The following is a 15,750-nucleotide window of genomic DNA, read 5'->3' as shown; positions in this document are numbered from 1 at the left end:
CAGGGCACTGGGTAATATCAAAGGTGTAAGAAACTGCCTCAAGATTTTTGATTAGCTAGAGCTGTGAGACTCCAGGGCAGATGCATTAATACGAAGGTTTCGGGGAACAGGGCTGTTCGGGCTCATAGCTACCCTATGGGAATGAAATGCCCCAGACGTACGCCGTGCTCACAATTGTTCTTACAGCTGAGTCCATTGTGGCAGGCCACTGTGTCCATCCGCCTTGTCAAGGGCCTTCCTCTTCCTTGCCACCCTCCACTTTACCAAACATGATGTCCTCTTCCAGGGACTGGTCTCTCCTGACCACATGTCCTAAGTACAAGGGCTGAGCATGCACCTTGCCTCCAAGGAGCTTGCTGGCTGTGCAACTTCGAAGACAGATTGGGTTGGTATTTTGATAGTTCATGGTGCTTTCAATCTTCACCAGTACCATAACTCAAGTGCATTGATTCTCCTTCTTCAGTCTTCCTTTTTAAATATCTGACTTTCATGTGCATTGGAGGTCATTGACAAAATGATGACTTATATCAGGCACACCTCACTCCTTGAAAACGCTTTAAAGAGGTCTTTAAACCAGCAAGTTTAACCACTACAATGGATCCTTTGATCTCTCAACTGCTGCTTCCATGAGCATTGATTGTGGATTCAAGCCAGACAAATTCCTTGACAACTTCAAAGTTTTCTACATTTACCACAATGTTACCTATTGGTCCAATTGTGAGGATTTGGGTTTTCATAACCCTGGGATGTAATCCATACTGAAGAATACAATCCTTGACCTTCATCAAGTGCTTCAAGACTTCCTCAATTATAGCAACCATGGTGTGTCATCTGCCTATCACAGGATATTAATAAACCTTTCTCCAATTCTGATACCACATTCTTCTTAGCCAGCTTCTCTGATGTTTTGATCAGCATAGAGATTGAATATTATGGTGAGAGGATACAACCTTGATGAAAAATTTTCCTGATTTTAAACCATTCAATATTCCCTGTTCTCTCTGTATACCTGCCTCTTGATCCATGTACTGGCTCCACATGAGGAAAATGAAGTGCTCTGGATTCCCATTCGTCTCAAGACTATCCATAGTTTGTTATGATCCACACAGTCAAATGCCCTGACATAGTCAATAAGATTCATGTAACCATCTTTCTGGTACTCTGCTTTGAGGCAAGATCCATCTGACATCAGCAATGATATCTTTTGTTTCAAATCCTCTTCTAAATCATGTCCGAAGCTCTGAAAGCTTTCTGTCAATGTTGGATAATCGTGAACAAAATTTTGCTTGCATGTAACATTAATGATATTGTTCTATAGTTGCACATTCTGTTGGGTCAACTTTCTTTGAATGGATACAGATATGTATCTCTTCCAGTCAATTAGCCAATTAGCTGTCTGACAAATTTCTTGACAGAATGAGTGAGTGATTCCAATGCTTTATCACTTTGTTGAAACATTTCAATTGGTAATCCATCAAATCTTTTAGCATGGTTTTTGGCTAATGCTTTCAGGGAAAATGGAGTTCTTCCTTCAGTACCATTGATTCTTGATCATTTGTCTGTCTTGAAATAGTTAAATGTCTACTAGTTCTTTTTGGTACAATCATTCTGTGTATACCTTTCAATCTTCTTTTGATATTTCCAGAACCCCTCAGTATTTTGTCCATAGAATCTTTCAGTACTGTCACTAGAGGCTTTAATTTCTTCCTTGAGTTCTTTCAGTTTAAGATATGCTGAGCATTTTATTACTTTTGGCTTTTTAACTCTACGCCGGTACACATTTTCACTATAATATTCTACTTTGTCTTCTAAAGCTGACCTGTGAAATTTTCTCTTCAGCTCCTTGACTTCATCCTTTCTTCCACTTGCCTTAGATAATTTATAAATTAGGAGCATGTTTCAGAAGCTCTTTGCCATCCTTATCTTTTCTTTCTCTCCTGATTTTAAATGATCCTTTTCTTTCTTCATGTATGATGACCTCCATGCCATCCCACTGCTCATCATGTCTTCTGTCATTCATGTTCATTGTATCAAATTTGTTCTTGATATGTTCTCAAAAATCAGGTGTGATATATTCAAGTTCATATTTTGGTTCTCATGAACTTAGTTTAAAAAACAACAAAAAATATTTTCTCAAAATTCTGCTGACTCCATGGCTAAGCCAAGACCACAACTCTGTTGATGCCTTCTGGGACTTTAAGAGGTATTTTTCCATGACTTTCTTAATATCTTGTAGCTGCTGGCAATCTTTGGCATTCCTTTGCTGTTTATTGATGGATCTTCCTATATGATTCCATGACACTTCTCTTCTCCCTGATATTCCTTTTAGGAGGAAGTAAGATCAGGACCCATTCTACTCTGGTCTGACGATGTCTCATTTGACTAATAGTGAAACAAAAACCCTATTCCTAAATACGATCAAATTTATAGGCACAGGGTTAAGGACTTCAACCTATATTTTGAAGGGGACACAATTTAACACATAACAGAAGGTCATTCCTTGATGCCTGGGAAGGAAGTCACATAGAGAAAGGTTCTATGAATTTTAGTGAACATAGGGATCACCCAAGGATCTTGTAATGATGAACAATCTGAGTCCTTGGGCCTGGGAGGAGGTCTCACCTTCCCAAGTGATGTCGTGCTGCTGATCTCCCAGCGTAGTAGAGATCTAGGGAAAATGGAGGGGTTGCAATCTACAGAACTGAAGGAAGTTAGTGCTGAAATTTATAAACCAAGAATACAGAGACTTAATAGACTGAACAATAAAAGAAGTGAAACAGGGACATGAGCTAGAAGATTACAGTCAAGGGCAGGCATATTACACCAAGGATAGAGGAATCCAGAACTATGCTTGGAATCAGACTCTGCAACAAAGAAGAAATAGCCTCTGAAAACCTGATGAGCTATTCGTATTGACTGTGCCCAGTCGCACCAAACTGCGCACCCATCCTTCTCTCTTTTCTGGAGTCAATGGCAGAGAACTCTGCAAAGAAGCCTTCAGTGATTTTGAGCCTGACTCAAAAATAACTGGTGATCTCCCTGAGAACACATTCTTTCATCTAAGAAGGGGATTATAATATATATTTTAATTTTTGTAAATATTTACTAAGCTAATTCTTCCATTTGAAGATTTATCTGGAACAGTGGTTCTCAACCTGTGAGTCTTGAGCCCTTGGGGGCGGGGTGTCGAATGACCCTCTCACAGGGGTCCCCCGATTCATAACAGTAGCAAAATTACACTTATGAAATAGCAATGAAAATAATTCTATGGTTGGGGGTTCATCAAAACATGAGGAACTGTATTAAAGGGTCATGGCATTAGGAAGGTGAATATACACTCATCTAAAGGTTTTCTAAATTCTTAAAATTCAGATTATGCATATTTGATTATCATAAAATGTATTATTTTTTTAAGTTACCTCCTACCTATAACAATACTCAAAAGGCATGTCTACTAACTGGGAATAATACTGGTTTAGGTAATCTGTTACTATGTGCGAGAGATGATATTGGAATAATTGTTAGTTGCTATTAAGCCAAGTCTGACTCCCGGTGACCCCCGTAGGTGGAGATGAAGACAGCTCCATACAGCTCTCTGGGTCTTTCAGAAGCAGAGCACTCTGGCTGTCTTCCAAGGTACCACTGGGTAGATTCATGCTTCCAAACGTTCAGCTAGCTGTCAACCATGCAGGATGATGCTCTTGCTGTTTTCAGTTGCCATGAAACTGAGTTTTCATTCATAATGACCCCATGTGCCACCACATTCAGATCCAAGAGGTTTTGTCCACTGTACTATTTCATGAGAGTCGATAGCCAGGTGTTTTTCCTGCAGAGCAGCTGAGTACTACAAACCACCAACCTTTGGTTAGCAACCCAGTGCTTCTCTTGTCACGGCCAGGACTCATACCGGAAAGGATCCTATCCCGTCAGGAAAGGCTGCGAGTCTAGGCAGATGGCCTCAGTGAGCGCAGCTGTTAGATGGGAGCTGGAGAAGCCCAGGGACCCAGACTATCCAGTACTGTGCCCGTGCTCAGGCACACAGGGGCCAGGGATTCTCCATGGCATCAGATGGTCACCGAGAGAGGAAGTGGGCCCCATTGCAACACAAGTTATATATCTACATATATTTTAAAACCTATTATTTTTTAAGTACTGGCAATAGTTCAAATATTTAATAACTTGTTTAGGCCACACTAAACGTGTCTCCAGCCTGAATTTCTGCCATTGGCCTACAGTTTTTGCGCTTCTATTTCTGCCTTAATCCTTCTAAGAATTCTTGCCTTTGAAAAGAGGACAAAGCTACCCTTAAAAAACCCCTGATTAGCAAACTTCCAGGCAATCCTAAAGGGAAATATATGAGGCCTTCGAAGCACAGCACATTGTTGGCATTTTTAAATGTATCCATGGAGAGCACTTTCTTTTCTATTTGAATGATGGGCCTAGGAAGGCAGGACACAAATGCCACGGTGTGGCCTGATGGGGAGCTCTCATCTAAGTGTTAGGTAAACCTTGGGTGAGTTGACATTATAAATAAATCTTTCCAGGTCCCAAGTTTTCTTCTTCTTCCTCTTTTTTTTTCTTACTTCAATCTTTGCCTGTTACTCATCATCTATCAGTTCTAAAGAAGCCGTGGTGGTGGTGGTGTGGGCGAGAGATTGGCTGCTAACTTCCAAATTAGTAGTTCAAACCCACCAGCTCTTTCACAGAGTCAAGGTGAGACTGTCTGCTCCCGTGGAACGTTAGCCTCAGAGAAGAATGGCTGTAAATGTGAAATAACAAGAAAGGAAGCAATATGTAGAGAAAACACAAGTGGCAGAAACCGTGCCTCGAGGAGAGCATCACAGATTCTAGCAAGACACCAACAGGGGGTGGCAGACAAGGTGACATTATAAAATAGCAGGTGAAATCTATGAAGTCTTACCTTGAACATCGCCACCTTCCTCTTCCTGAAAGACCAGTTTCTACACATCTAAGAAATCCGTACAGTGAGGACACTCGTGACCACCAGGTGACCTAAAGGGATTTCACCGAAGAATAAAGGAGTTGTGCACATGCCCAACTACTTATATATCCCAGACGCCCTTGCTACAGACATCGTTTTGAGTTGTCGGACTCCATATGGCACAACGTTGTTCAGGCGTCCACCAAAGAGAAGACCCTGGAACAAGTTTGTAAAACCATATGAGCTGCACAAGCTGCCCAAACAAGAGACTTTGCCCCAAGAGACACACACTGGTCCTTAACTACGACGACAGTCCTAAAAAAACCTTCATGTTGTAAGTTCAGAGAGAGCTGGCTGCCTGTGACTTGTGTCCCCTGTAGTAGTCTCCTGCGGGTCTCCATTCTTTAATAAATGCCTTACTGCAATTTTGACTTTTTAGTTCTTTTGTCCGAGTCTGTCCCCATGAGCTCTAGAAAAAGTTGATGGCAGTGAATTCTGTTTGGGATTTTTGTTTGTTTGTTGTTTGCTATAATTAATAAAACTAATCACTGCATGATACATTTGAGCAAATTCGTTAATTCATGTAGTGTTTTGAGTGCTTACTGCATTTCAGACACTGTTCCAGGTGTTACGATAGGCAAGATTACAAAGGTTAAATCAGTAAGTAAACAATTTCTGAAAGTGATAAATACTGTAAAGAAGATAGAATGAATAGTCTGGGAGAAATTACAGTCTGAAAAGTAGAGAAGATCCTTTAGACTGGGTGGTCAAGATGCAACCCTTAAACTGAGAGAGGAAGATAGACATGGATCATCGTGCCAAGACCGATGGGTGTGCCTGCCCAAATCTCCACCTCAGCCCCCTCAGGTTTCATTCTGAGTGCTGCAGAAAGCCAATGGAAGTGTATAAACAGCACACCAAAATATGGGGTTTATAGGTTGACCCTCCCCTTCTGCTGCTGAGCGGAGATCAGATTGGGGGGAGTAGGAAGGGAGGGGGAAAATGAGCAGCAGATATTAAGGGTGCAAGTAGAAAGCAAATGTTTTGAGAATGATGATGGCAACGAATGTGCATATGTTCTTGATACAATGGATGGATGTATGGATTGTGATAAGAATTGTACGAGCCCCCCCAAAAATGATTTTTTTAAAAAAGAATAGAAGGGGAATTCCAGGTTTTAGACTATTGTGTATTCCAGATTGCTGTAAATCAGAATTTACTCAAAGGTTTTGGGGGGATTGTTTTTTCCAATCCAGTAAGAAAGTACTCCAACAAATGTGGCATAAAGAAGGATGGAGCGAGGTGGATCAACTCAGATTTTTGCAGAAACAACAAAAAGCACATCCAATGTAATTGAGTTGATTCTGACTCAAAACGACCCTAGAGGACAGAGCAAAACTGCTCATCAAATTTCTGAGGCTCTAAGTCTTTATGGGTGGATTAATCTCAACTTGTGGCTAGCAGTCCAACACTTTCTGGCAAAAATCATTTGGGTATTAATATGTTTAAATAGGAGAGGGCTTCAAAAAATGGTGGAAAATTCCATTATCTTTAAATCCATTTTCCACAAACTTTTTTATACCCACCTGGTGACCTAATGGGCTCTGCATTGAGCTGGTAATCATAAGGTCAGCGGTTTGAATGGACCAGTCACTGTGCAGAAGAAAGCAGAGGCTGTCTACTCCAGTAGTCTCCGAACCCAAAGGGGCAGTGCTACTCCGTCCTGTAGGGTCGCTGTGAGTCAGAATCTAGCCAGAGCAATGATTGGGGGTTGGGTTGCATTAACAAGGAAAATGAAAGCTGGGGATCATCAAGGCAAAGCACGTTTAGGAAATGTAGCATTATGGGATGTATATATAGTGATGTGTGTGTGGTGTGTAAAATGACTACAGAGACCAAAAGTAAGAGAGTGGTCATTTTGGTAAGAATAGTATAGGGTCTCAAACTTACATGAATATGGAACTATAGTCCCATAAGACAACTCTTGGGATTTGTATATACCAGAATACAATGTATAATTTCCAAAAATGCTGAAAACATGACTTGTGTGTTGAAATCATTAATTCAGGAACCAGCAGAGGATAAAACTGGCCCAAAAAAACATTGGAAAAGGAGAACCAAATGAGGTAAAAAAATATATATATATACAATCACAAAGTTTTATGAAATACTGTATTCCAAAAATATTGACAATCATGAAGAAATGGATGAATTTCTATGTATGCATTATTTGCCTTTATTACCACAGAATAATGTAGAAAGTTTCAACAAATCTTTACCAGGAGAACCAGTGTATGTAGTCACAAAGCAATCTCCCAACATCAACTAGTCCAGGTTGAGATGATTTCCCTAAAGAATTTTATGACATATTTAGAGAATACTTAGTACCAATTTTATATAAACAGATCTACCATGTACAGATGGACTCTGTACAGCAAACTCATGAGACATCACCAGAATCGACAACTGCAGACCAATATCTCTAATGAGTATAGATTCAAGGTCTTTGATAAAATGCTAGCAAACAGAATTCAAGTAAGCATAAAAAAGTACATCATGATCCGGTGGGATTCATACTAACTATGCAAGGGTAGTTTAATATTAGAAAAAGAACCAGTGTAATCCATCACATAAATACAGTAAAGGAGAAGAACTACATGATTATATCAATGATGCAGAAATGGCATTTGATAAAATTCACCATCCATTCTTGAAAAAATATTCAATAAAACAAGTACAGAAGGGAAATTTGTCAACATAATAAGAGCCATATATGCAAAACCAATAACCTGCATCTAGCTTAATGGAGAGAAACCGAAATCACTTCCTCTTGGAGCAGGAACTAGGCAAGGTTGTCTCTAATCACCACTTTTATTTAGTACCATTTTAGGAGTTTTCGCTAGAGAAATAAGACATCAAAAGAATATAAAGGTAATCCACATTGGCGCAGAATAAAACTCTCTTTGCAGATGACGTAATGTCTAGCAAACCCCGAGACTCAATTAAACAACTGCTCCAACAAATTGAAAAACTTAGCAGGCTATAAGTTTGATTCTTGTACATTAAAGATGATGATACCGAAAAAGATATCAAAAGAACGACACCATTTACAATAACTGCACCGAAGATAAAATATTTAGGAATAAATCTTAGGAGAGAAACAAAGACTTATCATAGAAAACACACCTTCAAGAAATTAAAAGAAACTTACAAAAATGGAACAAATTACCATGTTCCCCGATAGAATAAATATTTTGAAAATGTCAATATAACCAAAACGACTTTACAAATTCAGTACAATTTTGATCGAAATCCACCACAAGTTTTCAAAGAAATGGAAAAACAAATGACCAACTTTGTATGGAAAGAAAAAACACATAGGATAAATAAAACACTATTAAAAAAAATAAAAACAAATTAGGAGCCCTTTCATTCCCAGATCATAGATCCTGCTATATGGCCTTGGTAATGGAAACAGCCTGGTTCTGGTGCAAGTACAGATGTGAAGAGCACAGTTTTTGATAAACAAATAAAACATACGAAATGGCCAAGAGATAACCTTTGCAACAAATGGTGCTGGAACAACTGGATCTTCTCCTGCAAAAACACGAAACAAGACCCACCTCACACTACGAACAATAGCGAACTCCAGATGGATCGAAGCTAAAAGGTAAGTCACACAATCGTTCAGACCATCAATGAAAAAACAGGGACTTAAAATTCTAAACTTTCCCTGACCAGCAGCGCACATTCGCCATTGGCATCCTGGTGTTTGCAGACAGCAACACCTGTTCTCATAAATGAATTCCTCTTCTTACAAGGTCTCCAAAGTGTGCTGAGGTTTACTGGGCCGTAAGGAAAGCAGCCTGGGGAAATCGGGGCTTCCATATTGTTCTGACAGATGTTCCCTAGAAGCCCCTACTACAAAGTTAAGCTCATTAAGAAATACCACACATATTACATAGACTTAATTATATATGCCATCTCTCTTTTCATAAGGTGGAAGAACAAATTTTGGAACTGTTCATGAACTCTTATAAAAATCTCAACAATAGTTTCAGGTGAGTATTATTTATTGTGTTCCACCCCTCCCCCCGGATTTTAGAATCTAATCTTAAAAGGCAAAAACAAAAGTTATAATACATTTGGCAATTTAATATATTTGGATACCTAAAAGAATTAAAGCATGAAATGTTGGCTATTTATTAATCATAATAGTAATGAAATATTTTAAATACAGAATAAATTCTAAAGAAACTTAGCTGTTTGTGGAGTGAGGAATATTTGGGGCATGTTTTGTAATGATTGGTGAGATCACAATGTCTATTCTTTGACTAGATTACACAGAAATTAAAGGATAAACTTCTATGACATCAGTAAAGAACAGAATATTCCAAGGTACATTCAGCATTTTGAAAGGGGGAAAAATTTAGTATTTCATGAATATAATATTTGACAGCAAAAGACCTTTTAGTAAATTGTTTATTGAATAAGTCTCTTAAATCTAAATAGACTTTTCCAAAATTTTGATACATCTTATTACTTCTTTTCTTTTTCTTCTTAAAACCATTTTATTGGGCATTAATACAGATATCTTATAATTCCATAATTCAATCACATCAAGCAGTATTGTACACTTGCTAATAAAATCAGTTTCAAAACATTCTTTTTCTTCCTGAACTCCTCGACACCAGCTCCCTTCTACCCCCACCCCACCACTGTACCCCCACAGAGACACTTAGTATACTTGTTGTTCCTATGGGTTCATCCATCCTGGGTTTCATAGACTGAAAAACGGAAAAGCATATCACACAACTTCAGGAGGGGGACCCAACGACATAAGACATCTGAGATAAACTCCAATGTGAACAAACAAAATACAGAAAATGTTGAAAACCACATCAAGCCTAACATGCATCAGAGGGGCGAACCAACTGGCTAGGTTTTAATCGTTCAAGTCAGGTTTATCCTTTGATCTTCTGTAGTCATTGCTCCAGTGCACTGTGTAGTAACCACTTTCTTTCCATTTCTCTATCATGGAGAGGGGCAGATCACCGGAGGCTTCATTCCTATGTCGATCCCACAGATGTATCTTGGCCTCCCACTGTCACCCGTAGCCTCTGCAAACCAGATTCTCACAATTTAGGCTCTGACACTGTCCCCTCCTTCAATTCCAGTTCATATGATTTACAGTCCTTCAGTGACTGATGGTGTGCTTCTTCCTTGTGGACTTACTTGACATCTCACTGCAAGGGCTGCTTGTTTGGAGACAAGCCTTAAGACCCCCGACGCTATTTTATCTGAAAGCCAGGCACCATCTAATTTCTTCACCATGGCTTGCTTTAGCACGCATGTCTTCTGTGTTCCCTTCCTGATGACATTATTACTTCTTTCTATATTCATTATTTTTTTATAAACCAAGGACATAAAGTTTGCTTTTGTAAGTCTTCTCTAATGTTTTATATCCGTGAAAGTGTTGTCATTTACTCTTCAATTTTATATGATAAACAGTCTGACACTTTACCTTGGTTTAAAGCTGTCTTTACTTTGACCAACAAAACATATACATTACTTTGATGAGCAATCATACTTTCTGTCATTGAAAGCCCCCCCAAAACTCACTGCTGTGGAGTCAATTCTGGCTCATAGGGACCCTCTAGGGCAGAGCAGAACTGCCCCTGTGGGCTTCCGAGGCCATAAATGTTCACTGGGGTAGATAATCTTCTTTTTCTCCTGAAGAGCTGCTGAGGGACTTGAACTGCCGGCTTTGCTGTTAGCAGCCCAGCAAGTAAGCACTGTGCTACCAGGACTTTGTCATTCTTGTTCGTAATAGAGTGACAATCTAAAGCGGAGAAGAGTAGAAATTTTTGTTGGAGGAGCACAATATTACACCTACAGCCACATCAATTCATTTTACACTTTCTTAAAGTAGGAACAAACAAAACAAAACATACCTGTATGTGGCCATTTTTATTTTTATGTAGATGATAATGAAATCATGTGTATATAAAATCCATTTGGTGATTAATGTTTTAGTATGTATTCTATTTTACATAGAAATTATCTATATACCCAAGATGATCTATTAACAAATTTGATTTAATTTTACTACAAGAATCAATTAATATTAGGGGGAACTATAACTAAGTTGATATACTACACAATATAATTATTATTAATATGCAAATGTTTTCAAAATTATAATTCAATGTAGTTGAATATAGGATTTCACACTTTTCCCTGATTTTAAACAATATTAGCAGAGTTAAATGATGTCAGTGTATCTGATTAGTATAAGAATGTTAGAGTTCAGATTAACTAGTTTCTTCCTAAAAAAAATAATCCCAAATACAATGTAAAGTAAAAATTTTAAACTCAGGGAAAAGAACAGAGAGTTATTTTTAAGGCAATATCAGTAAATTGGCTCACGTGGTCTAAATATTCACCTTAAATATGTGAACTTGGATTATGACATGAGACAAAATATGAAACTTGGGAAAATATTAGATCTATATAATTTATATGGAAACATTTATTAATGACTATAAACACATCAGAACATCATTTAAATAATTACTTGAATATTTCATTTAAATAGTTAAATAAAATAATTTAATTTATTCCTACACTCCAGAGACAATATGTATGTATGTGTGTGTATATGTATATATATTTGTGTGTGTGTGTGTGTATATATATATGTTGTGTTCCCATGATGAGTGAGATTTGGGGTAACTATAGCTACTTAACAACTCAGTGGCTTAAGATGACAGCTATCATTTATTTAGACAAGAAATCTACATTCTGGCAGACCTTGACTGGCGAGGGCCGATGCTTTATAGTTGTGTCAGCTGAACTGAGACAGATCCACTTCTAAGACATGTTCACTCACATTCGCTGGACAGAGTCTCTAGTTGGTGGCTTTGCACTCAGTGCTGGAGCTTTGGTTCCTTCACGTGAGGCTGCTCCTGGGCAGCTGGGCTTCCTCACGACTTGGGGAGCCTCCAAGTATTGGAGTAAACGTATCACCTTTTAAGACTTAGCCGCAGACGTCACGTGGCATTATTACATCATAATGCCAATTCTGCTCACGTTCAAGAGGATGGAAAGTGGACTCTGTCTCTCAATATAAATGTCAAAGCCAAATAAAAATATGTTGAATGGAAGAAATGTTATGGCTATGTTTGAGAAAGACAGAAGCTGTCACAAGTAAAGAGTCTTCCACAATGAGGCATGACGTCCTCACTGACCCATAGCCCTACAGGGGACAACGCCAGAGACACAGTGTGGGAGTTTGGCCCAATCTGATCCCGCCATGCTGAGGCAAAACACTAAGGAGGTGCAACAGAACAGCAAGGGTACGGAGCGGCGAGGTTCCCAGGGAATGCTGAAGGTGGACTTTGAGGCCAGGGCATGGTGCCCCAACAGACTGGACTGGAAAACACTCCTAAAGGCCAACAAACAGTCCTTGAACTAACTACAAGCTTTTCTTTCTTGTTGTGCTTTGTTTTGTTTTTTGTCATTGTTTTCTTGTTGTTGTTTTGTTGTATAATGTTGTTGGTTTTTCTCTGTTTTGTTTTTGTGCATGTTATTATCTCCGCAGGTCTGTCTAAATAAGATAGGCTGGATGAACCATCTGGAGGAGAAACCAACAGCACTGACAGTTCCAGGGGGACATGGGAGAGAGGGAGGTGGGGGGAAAGGAAGTGGTGTTAACAAACCCAGGGACAAGGGAGCAACAAGTGATCCAAATCAGCGGTGAGGAGGGTGTAGGAGGCCTGGTAGGGCATGATCAAGGACAATGTAACCGAGAGGAATTACTGAAACCCAAATGAAGACTGAGCATGATAGTGGGACAAGAGGAAAGCCAAAAGAAATAGAGGAAATCGCTAGGAGGCAAAGGGCATTTATAGAGGTCTAAATAAAGGCATGTACATATGCAAATATATTTATATATGAGGATGGGGAAATAGATCTATGTGCATATATTTATAGGTTTAGTATTAAGGTCACAGAAGGACAATGGGCCTCCACTCAAGTATTCCCTCAATGCAAGAATACTTTCCTTTATTAAATTGGCATTCTATGATGCTCACCTTCATGACACAACTGCTGAAGACAAAGCAAGTGAATAAGCAAATATGGTGAAGAAAGCTGATGGTGCCCGGCTATAAAAAGATATAGCGTCTGGGGTCTTAAGCTCCTTGGTGGTAATTCCGAGTGTGACTCCGTGTAAATGTTAACTGTCAGAAGTGGCCGATTCACACTCAGGATTACACTGCAAATAAGTCCCTTAACAAAATTACTGACATAATTAGACCACCAGGGAGGTTAAAGACTTGAAGGTAAATAAGCGACCATCTAGCTCAGAAGCAACAAAGCCCACATAGAAGAAGCACAACAGCCTGTGCGATGTTGAAGGGACCAAGTATCAGGTTTCATCAGAATAAAAAAATCTTATAGTGCGGAGTGGAGACTCTAAGCCCATTTGTAGTCCACTGGACATCATCGGGGAGGAGATGAGCCAGTCAGGGTGCGATGTAGCCACAATGAAACATACAACTTTCCTCTTGTTCCTAAATGCTTCCTAGCCGTCCCCCACTCCCCACTATCATGATCCCAATTCTACCTTACAAATCTGGCTAGACCACAGGGAACCCAGGGCGGATGACCCCTTCAGGACCAGTAGTGTGAGTGGCGATACTGGGAGAGTAGCAGGAGGGTGGGTTCGAAAGGGGGAACCGATTACATGGATCTACATGTGACTTTCTCCCTGGGGGACGGACAGCAGAAAAGTGGGTGAAGGAAGACATTGGACAGGGCAGATATGACAAAATAATAATTTATAAATTATCAAGGGTTTGTGAAGGAGGGGAGATCAGGGATGGAGGAATGAAAATGAGGAGCTGATGCCAGGGGCTTAGGTAGAGAGCAAATGTTTTGAGAATGATGAGGGCAATGAATGTACAAATGTGCTTTACACAATTGATGTATATATGGATTGTGATAAGAGTTGTATGAGGCCCTAATAAAACGATTTTAAAAAGTAAAGATTCTTTCCAAATATAGTCAAACAGAAAAATAAACAAAACAAAAATTACACTTACAAACACACTTATGCAGATCTCAATGAGTTATTGTCCTTTTCAGTGGGACTAAAACATCTTAAACGACTTCAGTTTACAAATAGAAAACCAATGAGACACATCACTGGTTGTTGAAACCCTGCGCCCAATTCCTCATCATTGCTGTCACCTAGGTGAAGAACTGATGGGCATATACCGCTGAATTATTGAGTCGTCATTAGCTTACATGAAGAAAATGAACTATATCCTTAAAGAAGGAGCCCTGGTGGTGAAGCGGATGACGTCTTGCACTGCTACCTGAAAGGCCAGCAGTTCAAAACCATCAGCTGCTCCGTGGGAGAAGGACGAGACTTTCTACTGCTGTAAAGGGTCGCAGTCTCGGAAAACCACCAAAGCTGTTCTCCCTTGTCCTGTAGGGTCGCTGTCAGTAGGAAACGCCTGGATGGCAGTGAGTTTGACTTTTGGTTTCTATCCTTAAGAAAACGGAAGTATGTTTGAGGTTAACAATTCAGATTCATTTTCACAAACTGTATCTGATAATAAAAATCCAGTCTTAGCAAATACAAATTTACAAACTAAAACCTATAACCAATACAAAACAAATATCCAGTCAATAAAGTGCTCACCAGATACATCATTCTTTGTTTTTAAACTGTTCTTCCATATGCACAGACACTCACTGATAGACCTCTGTCATTAGCAGTAGAAGTAAGTGGTCGGAGTTAGTATGAACTTATGAACTGTCTCAACTACAAACAAGCTGTGCTCTTGGGCTCCTATCTGGACCTTAATTTCCTCAAGAGAAAAATGTGAATATTAATCGCATCTCACTGACTGAATATTATGAGGTTTCAAAAAATCACATAAAATAAAACACTTGGAAAATACCTATAACAGAGTAAACCCTCCAAATACTAGCTATTAGCATCATTCACAACAGTTCAACACACCTGCTTTCTTCTTGCCCCTGTGACCTTAAGAAGGCTATCAACTGATCCTATTTTGATTCAAATGTTCCAAAAATTAAGGAGATGCTACTTAATCTGCACAGTCTTTCGACATTCAAACTATGAATTCTAGGAAAGGAAGCATTGTGATCCAACATCTTTCTTTTAATCCTGGCATACAGGTGGGGCATGCAATTTGTGTCTCTCGCATGAATCTGAATGGTTTTTCACTTGAAACTACTTCAGGATGAATGAGTCCTTTTTCTTGCTGGGAGCGGGGAATCCTTACCCTCTGAAACCAGACACCTGGATACAGTCCTTATTGGACATGCCATTCAATTATTTCGAAGCCAATTGGGGGTTTTGACATTTGCAACCACATAAATGCCAAGACTGCTTTCCTGTCCTAACAGGCAGCTAGCTACATGTGCAAGCAGCCTGTGAACCCTTGCCCCTTACAGTTGTCTCTTGCATTTGTGCCCAGAAGGTGGACTCTGGCAGTCACAAGTAAAAGCAGCATTTTTCAAATACCTCTATTTAGAATTGTAGAATCCCTATGCCAAACCTCTACACAGGATCCTGGGGCCATCTGGGTAGAGACTAATGCAAATCCCTCTAAGGCAAACTGTTAATAGCTTCATAGACTGCAACATACAGCTTTTGTATAGCAATAAACTTTGGATCTATTGATAAGGAATTCCTAGGAAAAGCACAATGGCAAGAAGAAAATAAAGGTCACATTTTTTGTGGGCACAAGGCCTTGTATTTTTGATAA

Source organism: Tenrec ecaudatus, chromosome 6 (genome assembly GCF_050624435.1).
Source record: "Tenrec ecaudatus isolate mTenEca1 chromosome 6, mTenEca1.hap1, whole genome shotgun sequence".
Lineage (NCBI taxonomy): Eukaryota > Metazoa > Chordata > Mammalia > Afrosoricida > Tenrecidae > Tenrec > Tenrec ecaudatus.
The sequence above is the reverse complement of the archived record's forward strand: the minus strand, read 5'-3'. Positions refer to the sequence as shown.